The sequence below is a fragment of the Coturnix japonica genome, chromosome 7, assembly GCF_001577835.2.
Source record: "Coturnix japonica isolate 7356 chromosome 7, Coturnix japonica 2.1, whole genome shotgun sequence".
NCBI lineage: Eukaryota > Metazoa > Chordata > Aves > Galliformes > Phasianidae > Coturnix > Coturnix japonica.
The window spans coordinates 20175799-20202594 of record NC_029522.1 but is presented as its reverse complement, the minus strand read 5'-3'; the positions used below and the strand labels follow the sequence as shown (position 1 = coordinate 20202594).

The 26796-nt window shown below is 44.2% G+C and overlaps 1 protein-coding gene and 1 long non-coding RNA gene across 5 annotated transcripts in view; both read right to left on the bottom strand.

Annotated features, from left to right (window-relative positions):
- SEMA5B (semaphorin 5B) overlaps positions 1 to 11030 on the bottom strand; it is a 244936-nt gene extending 233906 nt beyond the window's left edge. For 2 of the 4 annotated variants that reach the window (XM_015868670.2, XM_015868672.2), the window contains exon 1: positions 10752 to 11027. The gene's annotated coding sequence lies outside the window, so the exon portion shown is untranslated. Of the gene's footprint in view, positions 1 to 10751 lie in introns of all 4 variants that reach the window. The other 2 variants (XM_015868675.2, XM_015868674.2) reach the window with 2 other exon arrangements.
- A 1038-nt stretch (positions 11031 to 12068) lies between these two features.
- LOC116653669 lies at positions 12069 to 19549 on the bottom strand. The gene is made up of 3 exons (XR_004307931.1): positions 19471 to 19549; positions 12959 to 13428; positions 12069 to 12721 (listed from the first exon to the last, which is right to left on the bottom strand). It is a non-coding gene; the product is annotated as an uncharacterized LOC116653669 (long non-coding RNA).
- Positions 19550 to 26796: the final 7247 nt, after the last annotated feature.

Genomic DNA, 26796 nt, shown 5'->3' with positions numbered 1-26796 from the left:
TCCTGTGTCAGCTCAGGGGATGGACCAGATGATGCATCAAGATTCGTTCTATGGAAGTTTGACCACCAGTACTTTAAATTATCATCTGACTGCTTATCAGATGCAGTTCAACATTTCATTACAGTGTTTAAGTCTCAGTGATAAAAACATGAAACAGAAATTTAGAAGGATATGGGAGAAAGGAAACACAGCCTTTGGAACCCTCTGTGAAACCAAGGGGCCAGCAAAACGCCAAGAGCTTTGTAGCATCTTGGAAATTAATAGCAGCCCACTTTTATCAAATAAATGCTGTTGTAGCTGAAACAACACAGATTGCAGACACATTTGTAGCTTTCAGTCTCACAAAGAAGCCAAAGTTTTCGGGGAAAGATCTTCCTACACCAATCTGCTTTGAAGTGCTTCCTACAATCATGATAATCTGTTCCAGAAACTGGTCATAATAGAAAACATCATTTCAATGCAGTCTACAAAGTGCATTTCCAAAAATGCTTTCAGTTACACCTCAATTGCAAATACGCCACTGAGCACTTACTTTTGCATCAAGGAGGGTTGGCTGTGATAAGCATGCCTTTTTCCTGATCTCCTGCCTTTTAATCGTGTCTATCAAGTCATTGTAACTGACAGACACGTTATCCCTGCTATTCAAAACAAATAAGAGATGCCTAAATTATACCGTTGCATTTTAAAGAGGTACTGTCAGGTTGAAAACCTGAGGCCAACTCGTGCAGCCCTGACTTAGGCGGTATGCCAATTTAAAAGCAAATAATACTTGGATAAGAACTGCAAGACAAGTACTTATTTTTGTAGAAAAAGAAAGAAAGGAAAATAAAAGAAAGGAAGGAAGGAAGGAAGGAAGGAAGAAAAATCCAATCGTTAACTTACGCAAACTGAATTTTTGCTACTGATGTCCCTTGGGGCAGGATCAGGGTGTTTATCTCTACTGCAAATAACTCAGGCCATTAGAACTGCAGACATCAGATTATTTCCAATTCTTTATACAATTTATTTAAGCCCCTGATTTTACCAGGTAGAAGTCTGCCATGTAAATAATCCCACTGGCTCGGCGGGGCCATGTGATAACTTCACCAAAGCTCTTCTGTAGCTCATTTGGTCTATATGTGGAGCGAAGTCTTACTCAGCCCACATAAAATCTTCAGAGGTTTCTTTTTTTTTTTCTTTTTTTTTTTCTTTTTTTTTTCTTTTTTTTCCCTTTCTAAGCTGAATCAGCCTTAGAACAAAATAAAAGCCTCATTATTTTTCTCAGGTTTCTAATCAATTACCTCTGCATTTCATGCTCAAACATTTGGGAAGGTTAAACACGGACGGAAACAGAGATCTTGTTGTTTCGGATTTTGGTTTAATTAAAACTGGAAATGCTTTCCTTGGCTCTGGGTTTTGCAGCACGATGTTGCACGCCTAATTTTGGAGCGTGTGTCTGGACCAGCACGCTCCCTTTGCAGTTCTTTCCCATAGGTACAAATTTATCTTCAGCTTTCTGGACTCACGCTATATCAGTCATCAGTCAAGCACAACAGCAGCTCTTCAGTAAGGCTGCAGTAGTGTATCTGTGAGCAGAATTGGGCTCTTGCACTTTTCGTGGATGTCCAGGTCCTGTGAGAGCTTTGTAAACGGATAGCCAAGTAGGCTGCCAGAAAACAAAGGGTTTTCATTAAATGATAACATCTCTCCGAGCTAAAAACAGAAATCACATTACTTATGGGAAGGTTCTAGTCCTCTCAGATCAACAAGTACCATGGTTAAGGTTAGTGAAGCCCAGCTCTACATGGCTATAACTTGTGGGATAGATTCAGAGCACTTGCCTTGTGTTAGCAATTGAGAACTCAGGCCAATACATTCTCATTACAGTAATTTGAACAAGAAACATTTTGCCTTTGTCCAGATTGCACAATCAGTTTGAATCTGCGGGATCAGATCATACACTAACAGGAAGAGAATGGCAACTTCACCAGAACTTCAAGCAGAAAGAACCTGGTTATGCCCAAGCAAAGTGCAGACAGATGTTTTGTAATTTACCCACAGAGAGCTGCTCTGATAGAATGCTGCTCTGATTTACAAACATTACCACTGCTGCAGTCCTTACCCAGCTCCCAGCCAGCAAAAACATGCTGTTGTCTTTCAACACTACAGCTACTCCAGTTCTTCTCCAGGCATATATTAAACTGGGCTCCTTGTGCCAGGAGCTTCTTTTGCCACTGTGCCTCCTTTTTCTGCCTTCCAACTTCATGTGCCATATAGCCTTTATCTCCCACTATCTGCTCAGCCCTGCTCTGCAATCTCTGCCATTCCAGTTCTCCCCAGTTCCTGCATCTGTCAGCACTGCTCTGTCTTCTTTGGCCAGTAACATCATCGGGAAGTGTTCAGAGAAGAGCCATCAGGATTGAAAAACCACAGAGGAATCCAGTGTAATATTGAAACATCACAGAGAAATTAAGAGCTGTCTTGGTTGCAGTTCACAAGTACTTCCACAGCAAGGAAATAGGATGCTCTGCTCTCCAGATGAGAGCATAGCATGGCCAAGAAGCAAGTGAGAAAGTAACAGGCAATATAACCACGAGGGCTGCTGTAGGTTTAACACTTAAACGAGAATTTAGAATGTTCTCTTCCATCAGAAGGATTTAAACCAAAACTGGATTCTCATTAAGAACAGATGACCAACTTGAATGTGAACCAGCTCAGGGAAGTCCTGTGGCCTCAGGGAAGATATAAACCAACTGAAAGCACTTTCCTGGCATTACCACCCAACACTGTGGGATGAGGGACTGAGATGGGGGAGAATCTCTGGAATCAAATGCGAAAGGTAAGCTAGAGGGGGGACACACTAAAACTTCTGGTTCACACTCACAGTTAATGTGTGATTCAATTGAGTAAAGAGCAAGTGACCATCAGAACAACTGCTTACCGAAAGCATGGCATCTGCAAATCTCCAAGTGAGGTCTCAGTGAAAAATTAAATGTCAGCTCTGATACACTTGTTCTTTACAAAAACAAGAATGAAATATAACACTGGGAGTAAGCTTATCCAGACATCTTCTTTGCTACATTAGCATTTTGGATGCCTTAGCTTATGAACTTCACAGAGAGGCTCTTGGCAAAGAGGGATGGCATTCTTACAATTAACTCACACAAGCTATCCTCAGTATCATCATTATCTGCAAAAGTGTGCTCAAATGAAGAATCAATACATAAATATGAAGAAGAAATTTAGGGAGAAAACGAAGTGCTATTAGCATTCCGGGAGTATAATAAACTCATAATTTGCTGAAGCAAAGCAGTGAAGCCTGGATTTGCAAAGCAACTGTAGAGAAGGAGGTGTGCAAAGCTCATTCCAAATATAAGCTGTTTTAATATTTCAAAGAGCCATTAGAGGGAACACATAGCATTAGCAATAGCATGTTTTGTATTCCTGAGGTACAGCCCTAGACAAATACAGAAGATATGTAGCAAATTACTCTCTTGGGGACAGTTTCTGTTGGTGAGAGGGGGGAAATGTTAAATTTTAAAGACATTAATCACTTGTTTTTGTTTTAATTCAATCTGTATAGATGCGCGCGCATGTTTGTATAAAGAAGTACAAAATAGAGGGATGACTCCATCTCATCTTCAAAACACTGGGACCAATTGTGCTCCTGAGATCAGGGCATTATTTTCTCTTCCATCACACAAAATGGAACATCTCAGGTTAGATGTTTGGAGGATGGAGTTACCTGCTGGCAATGCTTAGCAAGGAGGCAAACACACGGACTAGTAAGGCACAAATCTGGAGCTCTCATCCAGGAGAGCATTGAGGTGAAGCATTTAATTCACAGGATTTAACTACACATTTGGAATTAAGTAGGTGAATAAGTGCTTCCAGGGGTTGCAATCTTAACTCTGCCACTAACTCGCTCTACAACCTTGAGCACGTCACGTAACACCAGACTTCTCATAGATGTCAAAGTCCAGTTCCTACTGATTCCAGTCACTGGCAATCCTACCTGGCGCCTATCTGCATCATTACGCTGCACAATATCTTTCACAGATGAACACCACGTTCTCCAGTCCATACTTCGCCCTCAGGTCCTCCCACAGAAACACCTCTATTTCTCTCCCTGACCGTTGTTACATCAGATTGCCTAGCGTGGCTGAGAAAACAGCATTCTGGGTAAGTTGTACTTTGTATCACTTAATCATCCTCAACATTTGTATTATGTGTTATTTGACATCATCCCCCATCGGTACTGGAACAGCATCTCAGAGCCCAATTTACAGTGTGTAGTACTATTTTTCTCATTTTAAATAAAGTATACCTCTCTACACTGTTTCATTCTATCGCAAGCCCTGCTGTCCTTAATTTTAAGTAGGTGGTTACTAGCTGCAATTACCAATAAAAGCTGAGCTCTCTTAGACTGGAGGAACACTGAGGATACATGCAGAACCCAGCTCTGTATTCTAAATGAAAATGCCCTTCAGATGTGGAACGGACCCCAAAATGGTCAGAGAGTGAAATATGAAGTGATTTATAAATGCGGACTGATCGCCCTGTCCAAACCATGTGTTTGAAAATCTCCTTCTGGCAGACAACCGGCTTCAGTCAGGAAGAGAGAGCAGAGGAAGGAACGTGAGGCAGAGCGGGGGGATCTGTAATCACTCCAGAAAACTTGTGGGACCTGGCCAATTCTTTCTTTCCTGCATTCATTATAAGGACAGGCTCTAAAATGTGTCTCTCTCTACATTCTTGAATGTACCGTATTATACTGTCAAACTGAATTATCTGGAGTGAACTTCCTACCCTTTCCTTTCTTGTTGTCTTCTCCCCCACTAATCTTTGATCTCTCGTAAACCAGCATTGCAGGAGATAAATAAGCAACCTTTAGCTGAAGCTGTGGGCCAACTAACTTCCACGTGGCCAGGAAACACAGCAAAGCAACGAGAGCTGTACAGCAGGTGCTCCACAGTCAGCATCCTCCTCCTGCATAATGCTGGCCCCAAAGTGCTCCCAAACTCCATTCCTACTCCCACCCTGTGCAGTGCAGACATCCCCAGCACTCACTCAGAACCCTCATGCAGTCACTACAAGCCAGGTAGATGGGATGTCCCCAACTCTGTAGTAGGATGAGGATGTCACCATGGCCTCATCTGGAGCCTGTTTCCTGCCCTCAGGAGGACAGACAGCATCTGCCCCTTCTTGTGCAACTGCTCAGAGCTGTCACAGTCATTTCTTGGAAACACTGATCTGATCCCTATTTCTGTAGCACGTCAGAAATCTTCATTGTTGCCCATTCAAATGCATTTAAAGGGTTCTTTTTCCCCATTTTTACTTTACATCAGTAACCTGTACGAGGCTTGCACTTGAAATGAAAAATACTACTTTTAAAATGACAAACACCCAACACAGGACATTTGTTACCACTAAAAACAGCCCTTTCTGTCTGTGGAGGATATAATTCATTCACTGATACACACACCCACATTCTCTCCAGAGAGTTTCCAAATTCACATGCACTCCCAGCACTAAATTTTGCATTTCAATCCAGGCATTAGCTATAAAAGATGTGTAGAATCCTATGTAGTCAGACAGAAGCAGCTCCCTATTGGCTATATAATAAGCATCTTAGGTGGCTCCAGGGTACAAAATGATTCCAAAAGGGGTGTGGATAAAATCACACTGCATAAATTGATTCTAGATCCACCTGTTCCAGGTGCCAGCAAATATATTTTGCTAAAGCCATCTGCTTGTCTGAAAAGCTAACAGTTTTTGAAGACTATGGCACAAGCAATCTGCAAAGTATGCAAACTTTGGAAGCCCCAGACCCTTAAACTGTGAATTGCTCATAGATCATCTTATTGGGATTTAGACTGGCTGTTGTACAGTACTGAGACAGCATCTCAGCTCACAGTCTGAGCACATCCAGCATCAGGGCACTTCTTCCATAGCACAGAGCTGCAGGAGGGCTCACTTTGCAGCATCCTCACGTGCTGTTCCTGACTGCTGAGGCTGCCTCTTGGGTTTGAAGTAATGACTGAGCCCTTGAGTGCAGCACGGCACTTGGCCAAGATCGAATGGTTCCTGTGCTGCTTCTCTGCAGGTTGCTGTGTTCCAGGTGGTCACATTCTGCTGTACAATGGGTAAAGTCAAGCCTTGGAAACTGGCACTGAGCAACTTACATGGCTTCTAGCAACAGCCTAATAAAGAGTGCATTATACAGTGAGACTACCAAGCCCATAAGCACTTTGCCTGTTGCACAAAGCAGGTTTGTATTAGTCAGGATCTGGTCATGAACACACAGCACCTTACGAGCACAAGCCCCTTCAAAGCAGCTTATGGGTAGAAAACATCCTGTGCTCTTTCCACAAATGACCCCTTACTGAAAAGGGATGAAATTACACAGATGACTTAGAAGCTCCCAACATGTTCACAACCGATCTGAGGATTAAGGCTAGCAATCAGCATGTTTACTTACGATCTCATTCAAAGCTTACTAAAAAGTAAATAGGGCACACCAGTCCATAACTGACACAGTGCTTTGGTGTATGCTTAACTATCAGCACATTAATAGCCCCATCACCTATTCAGAGTCATGTGCTGCAACTTAGTAACATCCTTCACATGCAAATTACTGACCACACTTATTATATTTTGAAACAAAACAAAGCATGTGTAGTTATCCATGTAGATACATATCTGACAGCAGCCACCCTTCACAAGTATCACCACCCATGCACTTCCCAGCAAAAAATTACTTGGAGCTATTCCAGATGGGCCTTAAAAGTGAGTTCTTTCTGGGATGTAACTTTGGGAGTCGAAGCACTGTAGACAAGGAGATCTTGCATACTGAGTCACAGTAGTGCCTTCAGAGCTCTGCTGCACTTTTCTCACACCATGTGAGCCTGGGGTAGGGGGTAATGGCTGTTACGGTGTGTTTGCTGGATGACAACAAGAACTGTAGTGAATGGAAATATGGAGACTAACTGGGTTTGAGGAATAGCCTCCAGAAAGCAAGGCACTGTGATCACAAGCCCAAATACCTGTGAAGTCTCATGTCATATGCAGATAGCTGCCACTGAAACTCATGAAGATTGCAACCATGGACAGAGATGGGTATGTGGGAAGAGTCAGTAGCCGGCAATGCAAAAGGAAGAGAAACAATGACCTACAATGAGCCTGTCTGACACACTCATCAGCAAGTTGTTTTTTCTCTCCTTAAAAAGAAAAAAGGCAGGCAGTAACAAAGAACTGTTATTTGATTCTCAAAGTCAACAGCACTCATATTCGAACACAGCCTATTTGAAGGCACAGCGGGGATAGCACTGTAATTCTCCACTGTTTGTGTCCTGGGCTAAATAACAAAGATGCAACCTAAATAGTGGCAGTTCAGCCTCACAGGATTCAGTCTCTAAAAAGTAAGTCCATCACTTAAGATGTACTTTGCAATCTCAGCTGCTGCACAGCGAACAACAACGAATTCTATCCCCTTGAGAATCGGTCTGAATCGCCTCCACCGCTACCTGCATAAGATTGCCTTTCCCTTTTTCAGCTCTACACCAGAAGTCGGGCATGCTGAACAGCAAGGCAAACCTATAGCAGACTTCACACAGGGTTTGCACTGAGGCTGCAGATCCAGGTGCTACACACCAACAGCAGGATGTGGTCACAGTGCCACATCCCTCAGCACCTCCCCATTGGTGGGACCAGGCTGCACAGCCTGTGCTCAGGAGAGGCAGCAAGGCTGAAGCCCAGCACCCAGTGAGCCCCTCTGCAAAATCACCCATGGCTCTCACTCAGAAATCAACTAGGAAGTGTTAGTATAATGATTCCATGGAGACAGATAAATAAAAGGTGAAAAGGCTTTTAAATGCATCCTACAAGCAATATTTTATAAGCCAGATCAATACGTTTCTCTAGGCTGGAAACAAATGAGTTCTCAAACAAAGTTAAATTTAGGAATGAAGATGTTCATTTTTCTTCCTACGGAAAGTGGTGCTGACGATTCCTTGGAGGGCATTTATAAGAACAGCAATCCAAACCTGGGGCCCCATCGCACTCTCCCTAAAATCAGCGTGGTGAGAGGAGGTGAAGGTCACCGCTATCAGCCTATGTAAGGAGAGCTGGAGTAGCTCTGAAATCATGCGGCACTGGCCTTAGATTCCACGCCTGCCACACCAGCATGGAGAACTGATGCAGCCCCAGACTGAAACCACGACAGCTTTCTTCCTGTTTCATTTACGCAGTCGGCTAACTTCGCTGCTGTCTCTATGAGGAATCACCTGGATAAGGGCTCCAAGCGTTCCGAGACCGCAGCCCCCGGCAATAGCAGATACCGATGCGAAGGCAGAGCCGGGATTTCTTCGTGGCACTGTTTGTTGCTGCCCCCTTTTGCCAAACGGCGAAGCAACAGCCCAGACTTACACAGAAACTTTCAACGTCGTCGTGTTTGTTTTCAGGGAAACAGACTCATGCAGACGGTCTCGCTTAACCCTGGCGTGGCTGCTCACACAGCTATCAAACCTGGCTAAAATAGAAATGCATTTCCCAAGCCACATTGAAGACGACACAAAACACTTTGCAGGAACACACCCCCAGCAAGGCCTGAGCTTGCCTCTGCCTGAGCCCAGCAGGACCCTTCTTGCTGACTCCAAACTAAGGTAGAGAAGCAATGGCAGTAAGCTTGAAGTGCACACTCCCCTGCATCAGCTCACATCAGCTTTCTGTCTGGAGGATAAATAGCAACCTCACCAGACCACCAAAGCCGTTTTGCTTGGGCATTTGCTTCGTCCCACTGCAAAGCAGCTGAAATCCCACAGCACCACACCTGCACTGTTTCAGGCTCTATAGATTCCAGGTGACCTCATCCCCATGCCCTCTCATCAAGTCTTTGAGGCCCAGCTGGGGCCACCTCGTTAAAAGCCATTCCCCATCCCCAGCATCTCTCTGCTCTGCCCTTATGTCCTCTGGGGTTGTTCTTTTCCACCCTGTAGTTTGCCCCCTTCTCTCCCCTGGCTCTGTATTGAGGGCAGGGCAATACCTTCCAGCAGTCCCACAGGCTGGAGGCACATAGAACAAACTTCCACGTGCTGAATGGCACAAACTCACTACCCCCATGACTTCGGGATTAACGTGTTGCTGACAAGGGAGGACAAAAACTTAATCCCTTGGAGGAAAGAAGGCAAAATAGTGGGAGAGGAGAAAAGATAAAAGGAGAAATCATCTCCACTGTGCTGACAATGGAAAAGGCACAACGTGAAACGCAGAGATCCCCCACTGCAGCCCGCCTTGCTCAGGGCCAGCTCGGCATTGCGCACTATCTGAACAGAAATAAAAGTTGTAGTTCAAAAGGGGGAGAAAAATGAAAAGGAGACCAGGATGATTCAAGCAGCTGCTTAAAAAGGAAACCTCTATTTAAAAATCCGGAGTGCTATGGTTAAATATTCCTTTTCCCATTGCCTTCTCTGCAGTTTATGACCAGTTTTCTCCCTTGGGCGCTCGCAAATCACACGTATAATTGAGGAGCTCTTTGCTGTGTGTGTAACTGGAACAAGCTCCTCTCACTCTTTGCCTGCACCCAGTCTGCATCTTCATCCAGCATCTGCTGATCCCATGCAGCAGGGAGAAGCAAAGCCCATCTTAACTTTTAGCTTTGCTCCTTTCTATTTTGCTCGCAGTGCAGTCAGCGCGGGGTCTCAGCCCATCGCTGAACCCATCCGGAGGCGGAGAGCAAACCTCGTGCTGCTCACACTGTAATTTGGGAGAAGTATTTTCTGTAATGAGAGGGAACGCTCGCCCAACAAAAAAAGGAAACTTTACTAGGATCCCAACCCGATATATCCATGCAGAAATAGTTCGAGGATGAAAAAGAAACAAACAAACAATAAAAGCAAACCGGGACTGGCATCTACCGCATTTCGAAACCTTTTTTAAGGACAAGAAAGTCCAACCTGAGCCAAGAGAGAACTGCGAACCCTTAGGACACAGATACTCCCTAATACGCTCCACCTAAGCCCATGAACAGACAGGTTCAGCCCGACTTGGCAGCACACCTTTTGTTTGTTTCCTCTGAGGCGTAACAGCAAAGCACGCTCCCGGGCAGCAGCGCCGAGCAGATGGCAGCGTTGGAAAATGCACATCTCCAACTTTTGGTGTGGGCGTCGGGGCCGCAGCCACAAAGGTTGCTTCGGGAATCCCCCCCTCCCCGTAAGTTTCTAACAATGCACGGAGCTACGGAGCCGCACAAGGCTCTCTGCTTCCCTCTCCCTCTCCCCTTCCCTTTTGATCTCCATCAGGACGTGAGCTGAAATTTAATGGGCCACCCCTACCACAAAGACAAATTACCATCCGGGAAAGAAAAAAAAAAAAAAAAAGGAAAGAAAGAAAAAAAGGTGGAGGGGGGGGGGATAAAGAAAAACGAACACAACAAGCCTTAGTATCCCTGCGCCCGAGCTCTCCGGCTTCCCTCTTGCCTCAGCCCCGCTCGGCGGGTCATGGGAGAGCTGGAAGGTGAGGAGGAAAGAGAAAGAACGAAGAAATCACCTCCGCCGCCTCCCGGCTCGTTCCCTCCCCAGCTCCCCCGGGCCGTGCGAGCAGCGTCCGGAGCCCCCCCCCGATTGCCCACCCTCGGGGCAGGAGGACGGCACCTCGCGGGGTGCCCCGACCCCTCCGCACCCCGGGCCGTACAGAGGGCTCCCCGCGGAGCCTCCAAGTTTGCGCCGCCCCCTCCCCACCGCCCTCCCCCAGCCCCTCAGCCGCGCTGCGCTTACGGGCTCCCCGGCGGCTCCGGTGCGGGGCTCACAGGCGCATCGCGCTCCGGCTGCGGCGAGAGGAGAACGGGGAGCGGAGCGGAGCGGCGGCTCGCCCCAGCCCGGCGCTTAGGGTGCGCTGCCCCGGGCCATGCGAGCGGCTGCGGGCAGCGTCCCCGCGGCGCGGTCGGAGTTGGGACCCAAGTCCTGCCCTGCGCTCCGCTGCCTCTTCCCGGCGGCTCCTGTCGGCGCGGCTTCAACTCTTTCCATCGGAGACCGTGGTGGGGGGGAGGAGGAGGAGGAGGCGGAGGAGGAGGAGGTAGGGAAGGAGGAGGGAGCTAGGGGCTGGCAGCCCCAACTCGCACTGATGTCAACTAATGTATTCAAAGTTCAACAGGGCATTTCTTCGCGGGCGGATCGCCCTCCCCGCCGCTCGCAGCCGGACCGGGAGGGTGTGGGGGGAGACCGGCCCGCGGAGCTTGATCTACGGCCCCTACCCCTAGAATGCGGGGGGAGGAGAGGGAAGGCAGTGCCGGGGGCTGCCGGCGTGGGGAAGGCGGAGAGAGGCACCGCCGAGAGAGAGGGGAGAGCCGGCGGCCGTAGGGAGCGCCCTCCCTGCGGGAAGGGCAGGGCCGGGGTCGGGATGGGAGCGGGGGGCACCGGGACGAGCACGGGGCGCAGCCACCGCCGCTCCTAGCGGACCCCGAAACGAGCCCCTGGCGCTCCGCCAGCGTCTGAGTGCTTAGTGGATGGGAGAAAGGGACCGAAGTGAAGCCGGGGAAGGGGAGGGGTGTTTGAGCAGAGAAGTTTTGCCCCGCAGGAGCGCAAGCCGCAGGTAGAGAAGGGTAGAGGTATGGCGGGGCACAGCGGGGGGTCGGGGGCTGCTGGGTCTCCGCGGTGCTGCTCCGCTCCTTTAAGCCGGCGGCGGCGAGCTGACAGCTAAGCGGGATGCGTGGCGATGCACGGGCAGCCTGGCGGTAAGAGGATAAAAATACAGCCGGGCTGCGTTAGCGACATTTAAAAATTGCGAGATAAGAGCCTCGGTTATTTATCTGCTGGATCCTCCGGTAGAATGGCCCGCGTTGATACCGCTGCATATGGATGTGCACGTATATAATGAGGCTGGGATTGTTTTGTTGTTTTTTTTTCCTCCCGTAAACTGATCCAGTCACTGATGTTGGCAGTGCTTTATGAGTATAGGAAAACAGTGACATTGTACTGTGGCTTATCAATCCTGAGGCTGCCAATTGCAGCAGCACTGGATGTTTCACAGTTCACATCTCAGAGAAGTAACAGCATAGAGATGATCGTTACACAATATGTAACTACTTCCTATTTTTAATTTCTCAGTTCTCCCTTAATCAGGCAACTGTATCACTATATTGTTTCACGCAGTAGCCCCTTTTTGGCACAGCTCACCTGAAATAGTCAATACATCATTTGTATGTATAGCGTTTGTGATCTGATTTCCACTTTAAAACTGACGCTGGAAAGTTGGGGACAGGCAATGAGAACAAACAAAACACGATGTGGCCGTGTGTTCTGTTCAGAACTCCCACTCTGGGATAAGCCTTGAGTCAGGCAGAACTGCAGAGCAAACTGCCCCATGCACAGCAGTGGCTCATTTGCCACTCTTTTTTTGCATCCCCATCTTTCCTGGAGACCTACAGAAAGCCCCTGATTTGTTGTCACAGCATCTTCTTGGGGCACTGTATTAACCACCAGGTGAATGGTAAATAACTTCCAAGTTCCTCTGTTTCCCCCAATAATCAGGGTGATAGCTTTCAGTTTAATAACTTACATGTTAAATGTTGATGTCAGGCAGGCTGGATGTTGGGAGCAGGACACAGCACAGATCTGTGCTGCTGTGGTGGGGCACTACTGGCTTTGTTTCTCAGCTGTGCTGTAGAGAAGGCAGTTTGGTTACGCAGGCCTCAGGGATAGAGCAGCACGCTGAACCACAGCTCCACAGTCACGCATTGCTCAGAGTCCTACAGGTAAAGTTAGAAGGAAATCCTGGAGTGTCAGAATCAGCAGGGTTGGATCACCCCAAATCATCCAGTCCAACCATCCACCTCCCACCAGTATTTCTCCACTAAACCACATCCCTTAGTACATCTAAGCCTTTCTTGAACACCTCCATGGACAGTGCCTTCACCACGTCCCCTGGCAGCCCATTCCAGTGCATCACCACACCTCTGGAGAAGAAATTTTTCCTGACATCCAACCTGAATCAAAATGCTGCAGCGATTGCTGGGGCCGCTTGCGTCCAAATAGCATAACACCAACACACAGGGGGGCCTCCCTGAAATCTCTGGCCAAACAAGGGAACTACTCAGCTCCCTTGAGCAAAAGGCTCGCGATGCAAAGCGATGCCGTTCAGATGCTTCGAAAAAAGACAGAAAAATGGTGGGATCTCCCGAGGAAAGCAGTGAGTGTGGAACTGTTTCCCGGCTGCAGGGAATGCTGGTGCCGCTCGGTGCCGCTGGTACCGCTAGGTGCTGCTGCTGCCTCCCGGTGCGGCCATGCGGGCGGGAGCGCTGAGGCACTGCTGAGAGTGAGCTGGAACGAGCAACTGGGATGGAGATCTGTAGGGCAGGGATACAGCAGCTCCGGGCTTTCTGTAAGCCGGGTAGTCCACAGCTGTACCCCGAGCTACGGCGGCGTTTTCTTGCCTGGCCAGAGCAGGCTGTGCTATCTGCATTTGCACAGCGAGAGGGGAAAAAAAAAAATCAATCAATCAATCAGTTCTGGCTGCAGCGGCTGCACAGACCTGCTCGGACCGAGCTGCTGTGGGAGTGCAGATAAGCGTTACTGGGTTCGGGGGGATCTGGAGCACAGCCTAGACTCGGAGCTCGCCGTCGGGTGGCGAGACGACAGCATCAGCCCCCGCCCGAGCTCAGGATCGCTGTTCTGCAGAGGGAGCAGTGCAATTAGAAAAGCAGTTTTGCTGCAGATGGCCAGAAACACACGGAGCAAGGGCAGGGGAAGGAACATATGTCAGTGGCGACCTTTTAAAACGATGCTTAAATGGAGAGTACGTATGTTCAGGTATCCGCTTCAATAACAGACTGTAAGTTCTTAATGGCCCCATAACACTGCTAGGGGAGAAGGAGGGTTTCCATGGGGAAAGCATTCTAAGCATGCAGCAAAATGTCCTTTACAACTTTCTGCTGATGCCAGTGGCTGATTGAAGTGCAGCCCAGACTGCCCTTCTCGGTGTTTTCTCAAAAGGGAAAAAAAAAACACATTTCTAAATATAATATCAGCAAATACTCCAAAGAAATGGCAGGCTGCACTAGTGATAGTAAGCATCATCCTGAATATTTAGATCTAGATCTGAAGCCAAATGGCCTTTAGCCATGAAATATTTAGGCACAGGGCTTTTTGTGCTGGAATTTAAAATAGGCTGCTCAGTAGTCACAGTTGTGGTTTCCGGCCTCAGGCTGATGGCGACAGTAACATTTTAATTTATACTAAAGAGAAGGCAAAGTTAAATCCATGACACGAAGGGAGAGTCAGATGACCTGAAAGCAAGAGAATACAAATGAGCTCCCTGGAGAGAATAGGCTGTGATGGAACAAATGGAATAATACAGAGGGATGACTTGACACTATCGCCACAGAGACTGTATTTCACTTCTTTGGGGAGAAATGAAATGAGCTTAAATTGGGACAACTGCTTTATTTTCAGAGAGCTACATCTGAAGCCTGTGCTGCCTACAGACAAGTGATATACATTTGTTTCTCCCCCTGAAGACAGGTCCTGTTAATTGCCAATTTTCCTATGTCTCTTGACATGACAAGGTCAGGAAATGTCATCATAGTTAACAGACACAGGGCCGAGTATTCCCACTGGGTATCATGAAGGCAGAAAGGTCCCTGTCTGCAGAAAAAGACTGATGAAACATAAAGGTTGAGTTAACTACATGATACAGCAGAAGGGAGGGAACATTAACATGAGGCTCGTCATTGCCCAGTGAGCATCCACATTGTGGTGGGATATACAGTGCCTAGTCACCTGTTTATTGGCAAATAAAAGGAGCAGTGAAAAATTAGTTTTAAACAACACCATTGAGAGGTATGATATTATATCAGAAACTGTTTTTCCCCTTCCTCTAACTCAAGCTCTGAGGCCACAGGCTGTGCTTACTAGAAGCTACTTTTGCCTTGAGACTGGAAGTGTGAAACCTACTGCTCTATGCCATAATTGTGTTCCAAGTTATATATTATATAAGGGACTGACAACTTCTGTGGTAAATACAAGTGAGATTTTTTTTTTCCTTGGGAAGTATAGGGACCATTGCAATTATAATTAAGCCTTAATTTAAAGAGATGTTGTTTGGCACATAAGATACCTTAGTGAACACTCCATACAAGGTCTGGATTTGAACAGAAAGTGAATTCAAGACTACTCTCAGCTTACCCACTGACTTCACATCCAGCGTTAGGTAATACAGCTTTACGAGCTCAACATCCATCATCATTTCCCTTCACCACCTTTGAAGGATTTTGCTATATCCCAATTTTCATTAAACAGCTGTGTTAACAAGCTTTACAGAGGTACACTTATACAACAAACTGCTGCACCCTACAAGATACTCTCTATTGAAAAAGCTGGATCTGAATACAAGTAGGCTTTGAAGATCTTAGTTTCTGTTCCTTCACCTGTTTAAGTGATGAGCAATATCTTGATATTGAAATTTTCAGTGTCAGGTTTGGCAAATGCAGTTCTCAATGTATTGGCAATATGAACACACTGGTAATACTGAATATCCATTCAGCAGACTGTAATTCTCCTGTAGTATTTGGAACTCATGATCTGGAAAGCCATTCTGAAAACTGAAGGTGCTCAGAGCACTCCATTAATACAGTGTCCTTCCATACCTGCGTGCTTTTAATGAACTTAACTAAAATCCATACTGTACCTACTCAGTGTGGGATATTCAGTTGCTTATAATCAAAACCAATTGACTTTAAAATCTCACCCACTTTGGCTGCAGGGCTGTTTAAACTAAAAGGTCAGGAGCAAGAAAACCTTTTTTTTTTCTTTTAATACAAAACTTTTTATTCTTCTCATTCGACATATGAGCTGTTTCTGAAAGTGTAATTTTATCTTTAGGCAGAGGCCAGTTAAATAAAAATTCAAGTCTTCATTTTATAGATTTTCTGGCAGATATTTAAAATGAGGGCTTAGGAAAAGAACTGTATTCCGTCTTCGTCTATGATGGCCATGACTGAATAACAAAGGCTTTCCTCTCTGAAGAGGTGGGCCCACTGGAACTGACACAGGCAGACCCATGGGGTTATGTGACTTCAAATTCTTAGGCAGGTAAGTGCAACTTCGTAGGTTCAGACATCTCTCAACAGTAAATGATGTAACTCTAAACACAGCAGCTCTGCCTGTGCTGTTCACATTTGCATGTTGTAGCTCTGGTCCCTTCTGAGTTGAAACCTACCCCCCTCATAACATGGCAAGGCACCAGATGGCCCCATATGAGAGTCTCCCACTGAGAGCCTTCTCTGACATCATCTCTGCCCAGTTCATGGAGGCAATGTGTCTTCTTCCTTTCCTGAATGGAGCAGTGGTGGAAGCAGTCCTGTGGTGAATGGGAATCTTGGACCTAGATTAAGCTGGTAATATGTGCAGTATGAATATTCATTGTTATTTTATTATTGATAGGAGATTGGGCTGCAGTGCTGCTGCAGTGTGGGGCCTGCTCTAATTTAAAGAGGCTGGAAATGATAGCCACCTTTTTGCTTGCAGTACCTCAGCAAAGAAATTGTGGGATACCACAGGCATTACATTAGCAGAAAGCTAAGACTGTAATCATATGAGACTGTGCTCTGCACTGCTTCCTAGCTGACACTGTCTGCTTCCCTTCACAGGTACAGCTAGGGATATCAATAGAGAAAAATGATTGCAGCAGAGTGGGCTAGTACACTGAGAGGCGTTCTGCTTTGCATTTTCAGCAAGTAGAAACCCTATAACTTCTTCCACAAAACATCATATTCTTCCTTCAATATGACCATCACAACACATAGAGGCATCTCAAGCATAAGGCATGACAGCAAAGCAGACAGGAGCTCCACAGTGAATTCTGAAGACACACAGCACAGATCAAGGTGGCTGAAGCAGGCAGGGTCAGGTATTGAGCTCTACCAGTATGCCAATATAATCCCCTCTTCTAAGATAAATGCAACCACTTTCTCTACATAGCTATTTATATATTACTGATTTTCCATCTTATATTTTTTTTCAATTCAAAGTTATCCATCAGAAATGCCTTTAAATATACAAATGTATAATCAACACAATTACTACTTACTTTTCTAACTACCATAACATGTACAGCCTAGTCTAGCAGCCAGAAGTATTCCAGGAATTCTGGTCAACAGTCATTAGGAATTTTATTACTGCCAAAAAAGCAGAAAATTATCTTGTGCTGACTAAGCCAATGTTATCCTACTGTTACAACATATGGCTGTGGATGCTAAGGCACAATGCACCCCCATCAAGTGACCCCCAGACTGGGGGAATGCTACACTGGAGGGCAGGATTTCTGTTTAGAATCAGCTGGAGGAGCGAGTTAGACAGAACCACGTCAAGTTTAACAAAGGCAAATGCAAAAACACATGCAATAAAGTCAGAAGCAGCCCATGTAACACTCCAGGCTGAGACTGAGCAAGTGACCCCACTGGAGCCTGGGGCTGTAGATCAAGAGCTACTGATAAACTGGAAAGTCTCTAGAGAAGCCAATTAGAGGAGTGGAGCACCTGCTGTAAACTATGAATCCAGGGCCACTGGGCTTGGTTAGCCTGGAGAAGAGAAGGCCAACAGAGTAAATAATTACACTATCATAATTCTACAAGAAGATAAGGCCTAACTTTTTTCAGAGATACGCAACAAAAAGACAAGAAGCAACAACAACAAACTGCAGCAAGGGAAATACTGTTTGGAAATACAGAAGAAAATCCTACCAGTGGGACTGATACATCACTGATTTCAGGACTGTTCACCCTTGTTCATTATTAAAGCTTTGCAAGGTCCTTAGCAGCCTGATATGACTCTGAAGCTAGCCCTGCTTTGAACAAGAGCTTGGACTACAGGCCTCTAGTTCTTTCCAACCTATATTTTTTGTGAATCTACAACATAAGATCCAATTCTATAAAACAGTAAGCACTGCAACTCATCCATTCATTATAAAGTTGTTTGAAGCTCTATTAGATATCAGCAGAATTGGTTTGTCAGAATAGTGACCTATCTAAATCTGAGCAGTGATTTCTTTTAGTAGGTGACCAGGATAAGCGTGGTCAATTATTTGATTGACTATATATTATGCTCAGATTGTGATAACAGGTTAAGGCAAGAGAAATTTGATTCTCTTCTGTCTTTCCCCAAAGATGAAAAATTCAGCAATAATACAACAGAAAAAGAGTCAGAAAAACTGAATGGAAGTGCCACATTTCATGTAAATATTATCACTGATCTACAATACAATCATTTCTACAGTCAGCAGGCCAGATCTCACTAATAATTCCTTCCTCGTCAAAACATATTGAGTTGCTTATACAAGTAAAGGTCTGCAGGCATGCAAATTAATTTGTAGTAAGGTGGTTAAAGCTCTAAATCATGTATTAAATTACTTTTATTGTACAAGCTTAACTTCATTTTCCAAGCTAGTCACATGCAACAGAGATGCCGTAATGTAAGTATTCCAACCGAAGGTGTGATTCACTGCTGGTGCCTTCTAAAACAAGATTTGTAAGTCAGATCATTGGAAAGATCAGTGGTTTGTGTTCTGGATGTCATGAGATCAGAGAGGTGGAATATTGGCAAGAGATTAGGTTTATTTTTGTATATGTGCTTGAAATATTAGACTAGGATAGAAATCAACTTGTGGAGTTACAAACCCTGGTCCAGCAAAGCAAGAAAAAAATCATGAGCAAGCCCATCTCAAGTGTTCAAGGAACATAAATATCAGTTCATCCTTGAACCAAGTCTCATTTAAGTTCAAGGAACAGCAGTGGTATGCAAGCACTTGCGTAAATATGGGCATGTGCTCAAATATACTGATGACTTGAGGCACTTTTACTTGAATGTCCCAATATATCACCCACTGACAGTTATGATTTTTCCACAGGGAATAAAAAAAGAAGAGAACTCCAATATTAAATGTATGTCTGCCTGAGCTTGATTAAATAGAGAAGTTAGCCACCAGTTTCTCTAGTGTTAGTGTGGGCTAAAAGCATTCATTCTCATGAATAAATGTATTTGGTCCTTTAAGAGGTTTGGTTTGAAATGTAACAACCACCGAACAATTTGATTGAAACCAATATTCAAGCAGCTAGACTAAGATATAAATGCCTTTCATAGAATCATGGAATGGCTGAGGGTGGAGGGAACCTTAAGGATATTTTAGTTCCAACACCTCTTTCACAAGCAGAGCTGATGGCTGCTAAGTCAGGCACCAGATCAAGCTACCCAGGGCCCCATACAGCCTGTCCTCAAACACCTCCAAGGATGGGGCACCCACAGCCTCTCTAGGCAGCCTGTTCCAGTGCCTCACCTCTCTTTGAATAAAGAATTTCTTCCAGAAATATTCCAGATTCCCTCCTGCAACACAATGGAAAGTACAGCAATAACAGCAGAGCAGCAGATACCTAGGCTGCAACAGGTAAGGGCTTTCTCAAAAATACAACAGCTGTAGGCACAGAAATAAAGGAAACAAACTTACTACCTTTGGAAGGCCTCAGGTATACAGGAATCTCCAGCAAAACACTCCTGCCTCCACTGCCAGCCCTTAAATGAGGTCTGGGAAGGGGTGTATTCTGGCTTCTCTCCTTCCAGTCACCCAGGAGCATTGCTTGCACCTGAGCTCCCCTGGGTTGCCCTGCCTTCCCATCAGGTGCTCAATCACTGCTTCAGGCCATGGCTCAGCATTTCCACTACAACTCCCTCAGGAGCTTCATCCTTTACTGTTTTGTAGGTTTACCTGTTGATGTGGTTATAAGCTCTGACTCAGGAGCTCTTACTGTTTATCTCCAAAAAACACTGCATCAGGGAAGCAAACATATGAGATGCTGAGCTGAAGCAGTAGTACTCACTTCAAACCATCATTTGCGCCTGACATAACAAAGGAAAAGACTGCGCAGCCTAAATACCAATAATATTTCACTGTAGGATTCAAAACAAGCTCTGGTGATTGGTGCCACGCTGATACAAATGGTGACACTGAGAGTTCATAAAGCTACAATGATCAGTGCTGAAACACACATCCTCTACCTCACTGCATGTCTTGCATTATAGCCACTTAGAGTTATTCAAAGGTGCTCAGATGATGAGCCTGAATAACAATGACAGAATTTGCATTCAGGTCTCTGTTTTTGAAAGCTGGGCTGAATAATCACATCCTTTGACGGTTATCTATGAAGTGCAGCAGAAGGTCCTCATTTTACAAAAATTCAGGTTCACTTTAATCCAGATTTTCACCCATAATCTGGCACTAAATCTTCTTAATATGAGAGGAAGCCAGACAAGATCTTTGCACGGCCTCCAAGCAATCAGCAGCTTGCTTCCCAGGTCACCAATTCTGCTGCCTCCAAACACAGCAGTTCTTGAGCCATAACACACCAGAACCACTGCTGCCACAGCGTCCAAACACCTGTCAGCCTCAGAGCTGTGATGTCTTGCTACAGCTTGGAGCTCAGGACAAGATTCATTTGGAATTTCCTAATGCCTTTTTTTGTTTGTTTGTTTGCTTGTTTAAAACCAGTTAGACTGTAAAATAAGCATCATTCTTTGATGTCTTTCTGTGTCAGGTTTGTTTCTGTGGTGAAGCCAGCTGCGAGCAAACAAAAAGGCAACAAAGAAATACAAAGCACCAACATGCAGAGCGACCTGAAGAGAAAGTTACGTGTCTGTGTGCGAGACAGTAAGTGTGCACAATAACGAGTGTGAGTCCCAACATTCTAGTGAGAGAAAGCTGAATGATGGAGTGCAGTAAAGCAGATGAAGGAAGCTCAGTTCCCCATTGTTTTCCAGTGTCGGTCTAATGATGCTCAATTACTGTTCTGGCAGCCATGGTGTGCATTGGAAAAAAATGGTGAGAAATAGCTTGGGACACTGCAAGGGCAAACTGAATCTAGGAAAGGTCTGAGGCACAGATTGTGGCAGGTGTTTGAAAATCACTGAGTCCACACGTTTCTGGTTACACGTGCTGTGTGGTTTCAGCAGGAGATAGTAGTATTCACAAGCAAAGTTCAGTCTGTTCAGTAGTGGATTGTGCAGCAGCTGCTGCTTTACAGCCCTGAAATGGCTGCATTTCAGTGGTAGGCACAGTGATGTCAGTATCTCCCAAGTATTTGGGCATTGTGCTAGTTAGAAAGGTGTTACCAGGTTGTATCATTTTGTATTCTTTACACAGGTGTGTGCTTAATGGGAAAGTATGACACAACTAAGGCAACCTTCTCCTCAAGACTCCCCAGGAACTCTTTAAGGTCACAAGTTTTAGTCTGTGTACTCTGGGGAACCACATCTTGCTGTTTAGGCTGGGAAGACATTGGGTCAGCTGGTGTAATTGGCATCTCTCTTACCACATTCACGGACTGTAACGCTTGTATGGATTTCTCTTAAATTCATACATGAATTCTCATGGGATTCCAACCCCTGCTGGTTGTTTGCTATGCTGCTGCACATTCTGAGGTGATTTTTCATGTCATCAGAAAGGTCTAGCGCTGGGCTGAGTTCATATGTACAAACGAATGCTGAAGTGATGGAGGATTCCTGTCTCCTATGCAAGCAAGATTAAAAAAGAGGGCAGGAGAGGAAAAGACTGAAAGGCTACGTGGCAGACCAAAGAGCAAGGAGCCTTAATTAATTCATGGAAGTAATAACATTTATGTCAGCTGCTCCTCTTTTCTGAAGGATGGAACCTCACTGATTGAAAGATACTTGGGTCAGATACACTCTCACTACTCAGCAGCTCCATTGCTGTAGCTCTTGTAAAACCTGAAACCACGTGACCTTCATGCACTGCTGTTTTTCATTATTGGTCTCAGCACAGAGTATAGGAATTGTCATATATTATCAACTCAGCCATCTATTAAGATCCATATTCTCACTAATGGTAGCTTAAGAGGGCAGTGCCATAATTTGATGCGTATACTTTTTTCTCTGCTCTAAATCTTAAATTAAACTCTTGATAGACTCAGGGTTTTTGTTTTTTTTTGGTTTTTTTGTTTTGTTTTGGTTTTTTGTTTTTGTTTTTTTTCCCCAGACAACATTGCTTAAAGTATCTTTGAAAACTGTTGAAAATCATGCCAAATCTGGACAGCCTCACTGTCACATCACTGACCAAACCCTGAATCTTTATGTTCTTGAATGATGGCACAACTTGTCTTCCCTGAAGGTGTTCACTGTGTAAAAAAAGGTAAGAATAGGCTTGTTTTCCTTATGAAACAAGCAGAGGAGATGATTTTCAGTCGGTCCCTCCTCAGCCGTGCACTAAAGTTGTAGCTACAAACTCATCCTTTCTCTTTGGTGGCAGCTATCTAACTCATGTTTTTCTCAGTCTAATCCAGTACATGATGCTCTGTGTGGAGGCTGTCTGCAAACTGTAAATGCTCTGGAGTTGGAATTTGTTCTGTTTACAAGTAACAATGAAACAAACCCTTCCGTGAGCTGTGGATTAATAGCTGGCATGGATTTGGGCCAATGTACTTGAATACATTCATGAAATTTCGCTTTATCCTTAGTATCTTATCTGCAAGAGTATTTCAAATTTACAATTCTTTCCCTTATCTTTTCTGTGTTTCCCTTGCTTGTAAATACACATAATACATCCTGGTTTTGTTTGCATGTCGATTTTCTTTCTCAGGAGAACAGATAAATAATTAATCATTGACTAAGGGAGCGACTGGTGTGGGAATGATGCCAGGTCTAACCTTGAGTCTTTTCTATTTCCTTGTGATGTTTTGGGGAAAGAGAAATGAAACAAAGAAATACGGCCACATAAAGCGTGTCATAAATCCTTCCTCGAATGAAAAGCATTCGGGAAATCTCCTTCCTTTCCAAGAACATCTTTGGTTTGTCTGATATAGTGTTGTTGTCAGGTACACTGGAGCCGTTTTGAAAGGAGGATGTGACAAACCAGTGTTGATTGTGTAATAATTAAATGTAGCTGTCTACAGCTGCCAGTCACAATCAAGGCTGAAAATCTCAGCAGCAGAAGCACAAATTCCTGCCACCTAAACTGAAGGAAGAGCTCCCTTACCTGGGAGTGAGTAACAGCCTATTGCATCCTCTGCAGCCAGCCATAAAAGGGAAAAGGGAAATATTCAGTGCACTGCAATTATGCCATGCATCGTAACCTCTGTGGTTATGTGCAGAGTAAATGTAGATTGATCATTATTAACACCCTTTTTTTTTCTTTTTTTTTTTCCTTTTTCTTCCTTTCTTTTTTCTTTTTAAAGAATCTGCCTAAGTACCTCTCATAATAGAAAATAAACTCATTAGAAGATGATGGCATGCAAATGTTGGAAGTCTAGGTTTCCTTTCTGTCCTTAACTAAGTCCCTCTTCTGTCATTTCATTCTCTCCTTGAAGATTCTTGGTTAGAACTACTTTGGAAATTGGCAGTTAAGGAGGTAGAATAGCCTGAAATAGCAGTGAAAAAGGAAAATATTTTGGTTCCCAAACATAGCTGCGCTGCTTCCTGGGAACTGTAGTGCAGATGTAGCAAAGCGGCATTCTGCATTATGGGTTGGGTTCCCTGACATGACTAAAAAGATCAGTGTGCACTTTCCTTCCCTTAGTTTGTACAGGGAATTAGTGTGACAGGGCAATCACTTGGCCACAATGGATCCAATGGAAGAAGCAATGGCAGCCTGGTTTGGAGGATCTCAGCTCTGTTACAAAATTGCAAGTTATGATTACTGTTTCGGCTTCAATTTTTCTGCAGAAAACAAGTACCATCAAGCAGAAACACCTGTAATTAAAATAGTTCCTTAAAAGCTCAGTTCTCCACAGCACAGACTAGATCCCTACTATTATTATTATTTTTTCTTTTGGTCAGATTTGCTTTTGACAAATGGAGCAGGCGCTGATAATGCCTGCTTCTTTTTCTCAGTCCCCTGTGGATCAGATTAAGTGACAAGGGCTGCTCCCTCTAATTCTCATACGTGAGTTGCAGCGCTGAGATGCATTCATGACCACGATCATGCATTCTAGCAGAGATTGCTTCCCCTAAAGCTTAATGGAAAAGACCCTCTTAGAGAGAAAGGAAACAATTTTTTTTTCTCAGAAGAAGTCCAGAGGAGCAAACAATCTTCTCTAGATTCTGGAACAGTAGGTTAGGTATCATTTAGAGAGCGAAGAGAAAAACCATGCCTGGCTGCTCTCCCGACATACAAATCCGTGCTTTAAATGAGCACTCTGAAGGGAGAAGGGTTTTGTGGGGGGCTGTTGCTTCTGGAGAATTCAGAGGAACCTGGAATATTGTGTTGGCTGCCCAAGAAGCTGGCATACTACTGAAAATGAAGGGACGATAGTGAACCTAATCTTTTGGAAACAGTAATAGGATAGGAGAAAGGAAAGTGATCCAGTAATTAGTATTCTGGCCTGTAGTTTTACAGACTTCAGTATCCCGATATGCCGCAGGCTTCCTGCATCAGCCTCTGAAACAGATCCTCAGGTGGATCTAACACCTACTGATGCTGATTTTAATAATAACTAAAATACTTCCAAGTAGTTCTAGATCCAAAATTAGAATGTCGTTTTCATATTGTTAGATTAATATAATGCTTCTAGACTGTAAGCTCCCCCCATTGGAGTTATATTAAATTTGATGAGATAAATGAATCAAGAGTGTGTCCATAGCCAGTGCTCAAAGGTTAAATAAGGTTTGCGATTTTGAGTGCATTGAGTTCCATCTATTTAAAGTCATAGCAACAGGGTCTGTGGTCTTGGCCAACTGAGAGAAATACTTACAAAAGAAAAGTTTAAAAAGATAGAAAAGAAACAGATGGGAAAAAAAAAGATCCAAAAGGAAAAGCAACAAGGGAAGCTCGGTGCTTGCCTAGGTTATAGCCAAGGCTGGCAAAAGTAATGAGCTGTGAGTTAACTGGGTCTTCTTCTCCATCCGGGTCTGCTCTTTTGTGCTCAGGAGAGTGAAAATGCTGCCAGGGCATTGGTGTATTTTAGCACAGGGGAGATGTTGTAGGAAGCAGACATAAAAAAATAAAGGCCTCACTCCCCTTAGCATATTGCCTTTCATGACTGTCTTGATTCCTCTTCAGTCTTTTTGTTTAATGGCCCTTCTGAAGTGTGGAATAGCTGATCCCTCTATTATTTTAACAGTAAACAGATGGGAGGTTAATCTAGCACATTCTTTTCTAGTTTTGTTTCCTCCTTTCTTATCACAAATGGTTTTAGTAGTACAATTAGGCTTTTTGTTTGGATTAATCCAGGCCCTTTCGCTGCCTTTTATAAACAAATTGCTGTTACCTTGGGCAACTGAGTGTACATGCCATAAGGAATAGCAACAATAATCTTTTTCATCTGTGCTTGCACAGAGCTACCATAATAGAGCTATGCACTTGATGATGTCTCTGCAGAGCCATCACAATGTAAATAATTAATAATAACAGTTGTTAACACTTGGATGGGACTCTGTTATTTGTAAACAAAGAACTTTTATTTCCTCCACATTGCTTACTACACAAAGCATAAAATAACTCCAAAGGAAGGAAGCTGTTTTCCTCACATGCTTGGAAAAGCACAAGAACTCAGCAACTCATCCAAAGGGAAAGGTCAAATGGGTTTTTAGATAATCTCAGTTTGAACACATTGTGCTGTTAGTAATGGGGATGAACAAATCTGATATTTATGTTCACAAATACATCTGTCAAAATTCTATTACAAAACAAATAGATACTGTAGTAAAATTGTCCAGTAAATTCATGTGTAGCTATTATGATAAGAGAAAGACCATAAAAACAAGAAATTTTTAAAGGACATTTTATTACAGTGTACAATTAAAATAGCAAAACCGTGTCAGAAGTCTCCTGTGTTTTTTCCCCATAACAAGCTTTGACTAAGACACATAAGTCAACATTGCAGAGAATCTAACTCATTTTGCTCAATCTAATTTTGCAGTCTTGCTCACACTTTAACATGTACCGCAGTGCTTAAGTATTAAAACAATATATAAGCAACATATTTTAACTACGGTTGTGGGGTTTTCATTCCAGCAGATTTGAGAGTCATACTTTTCCTTTGCGTAAGTTGTAGTGTCTCTTTTGTGGTACAGATGGCCGAGTGTTTTGATTTATGTAACCTGAATGTATCCGTATTCCTTATGAAGAAATTATGTCTATATACCAGTAAGGAAAAGATCCTTGCCCTTAAATTCTTACTCTAAACAGACAATATTAAAATAAATCCATTCCCTCTTAAATGTTCGACATTTATGAGAACACAACCAGCCAGATATTTATGTGACAGGGAAAAAATCACAAACCCAAGAGATTTGTGGTAAGGAAGAATTCATGGATTGCACATAGTTGAACGTTTCCACTCCTGTCTTTTTGACCATCTCAAGACTGAATCAAGAGGGAATGGCAAATCCATATTGCTGTAATGAAGCTGCAATACACTAGCAATACACAGCTGATCACAGCAGAATGCTGCAGTGCCAGATGCTCTGTAATGAAGAGGATTCTTCCAAAGAGACTCAACTGAACACAAGAGCTCATAGCTTTCATCTTGGGAAGTTTATAGGAGAACATAAGTGCTTGATATTCTTCATTTAGACAAATTAACTGAATCCAGTGTTTCTCACGTTCCCTTTAGAGCAGGCTTTAAGTGTAAGCAATTCAAGAAAATATCTGCATTCCTCTTCTGGGTCTATCTAAATACTCACCTACACAGTGTAGCTACAACCCAACTAGCTCTGGTTCATACAGTACTGGACACATTGCTTCCTTCCTTAAGGAGGCAAGGGGCTTGTGAAAACTAGGCAAAGGGAGAGAAAATCCTGCAAGTAGATCTCATGCCAATGAGAGGCA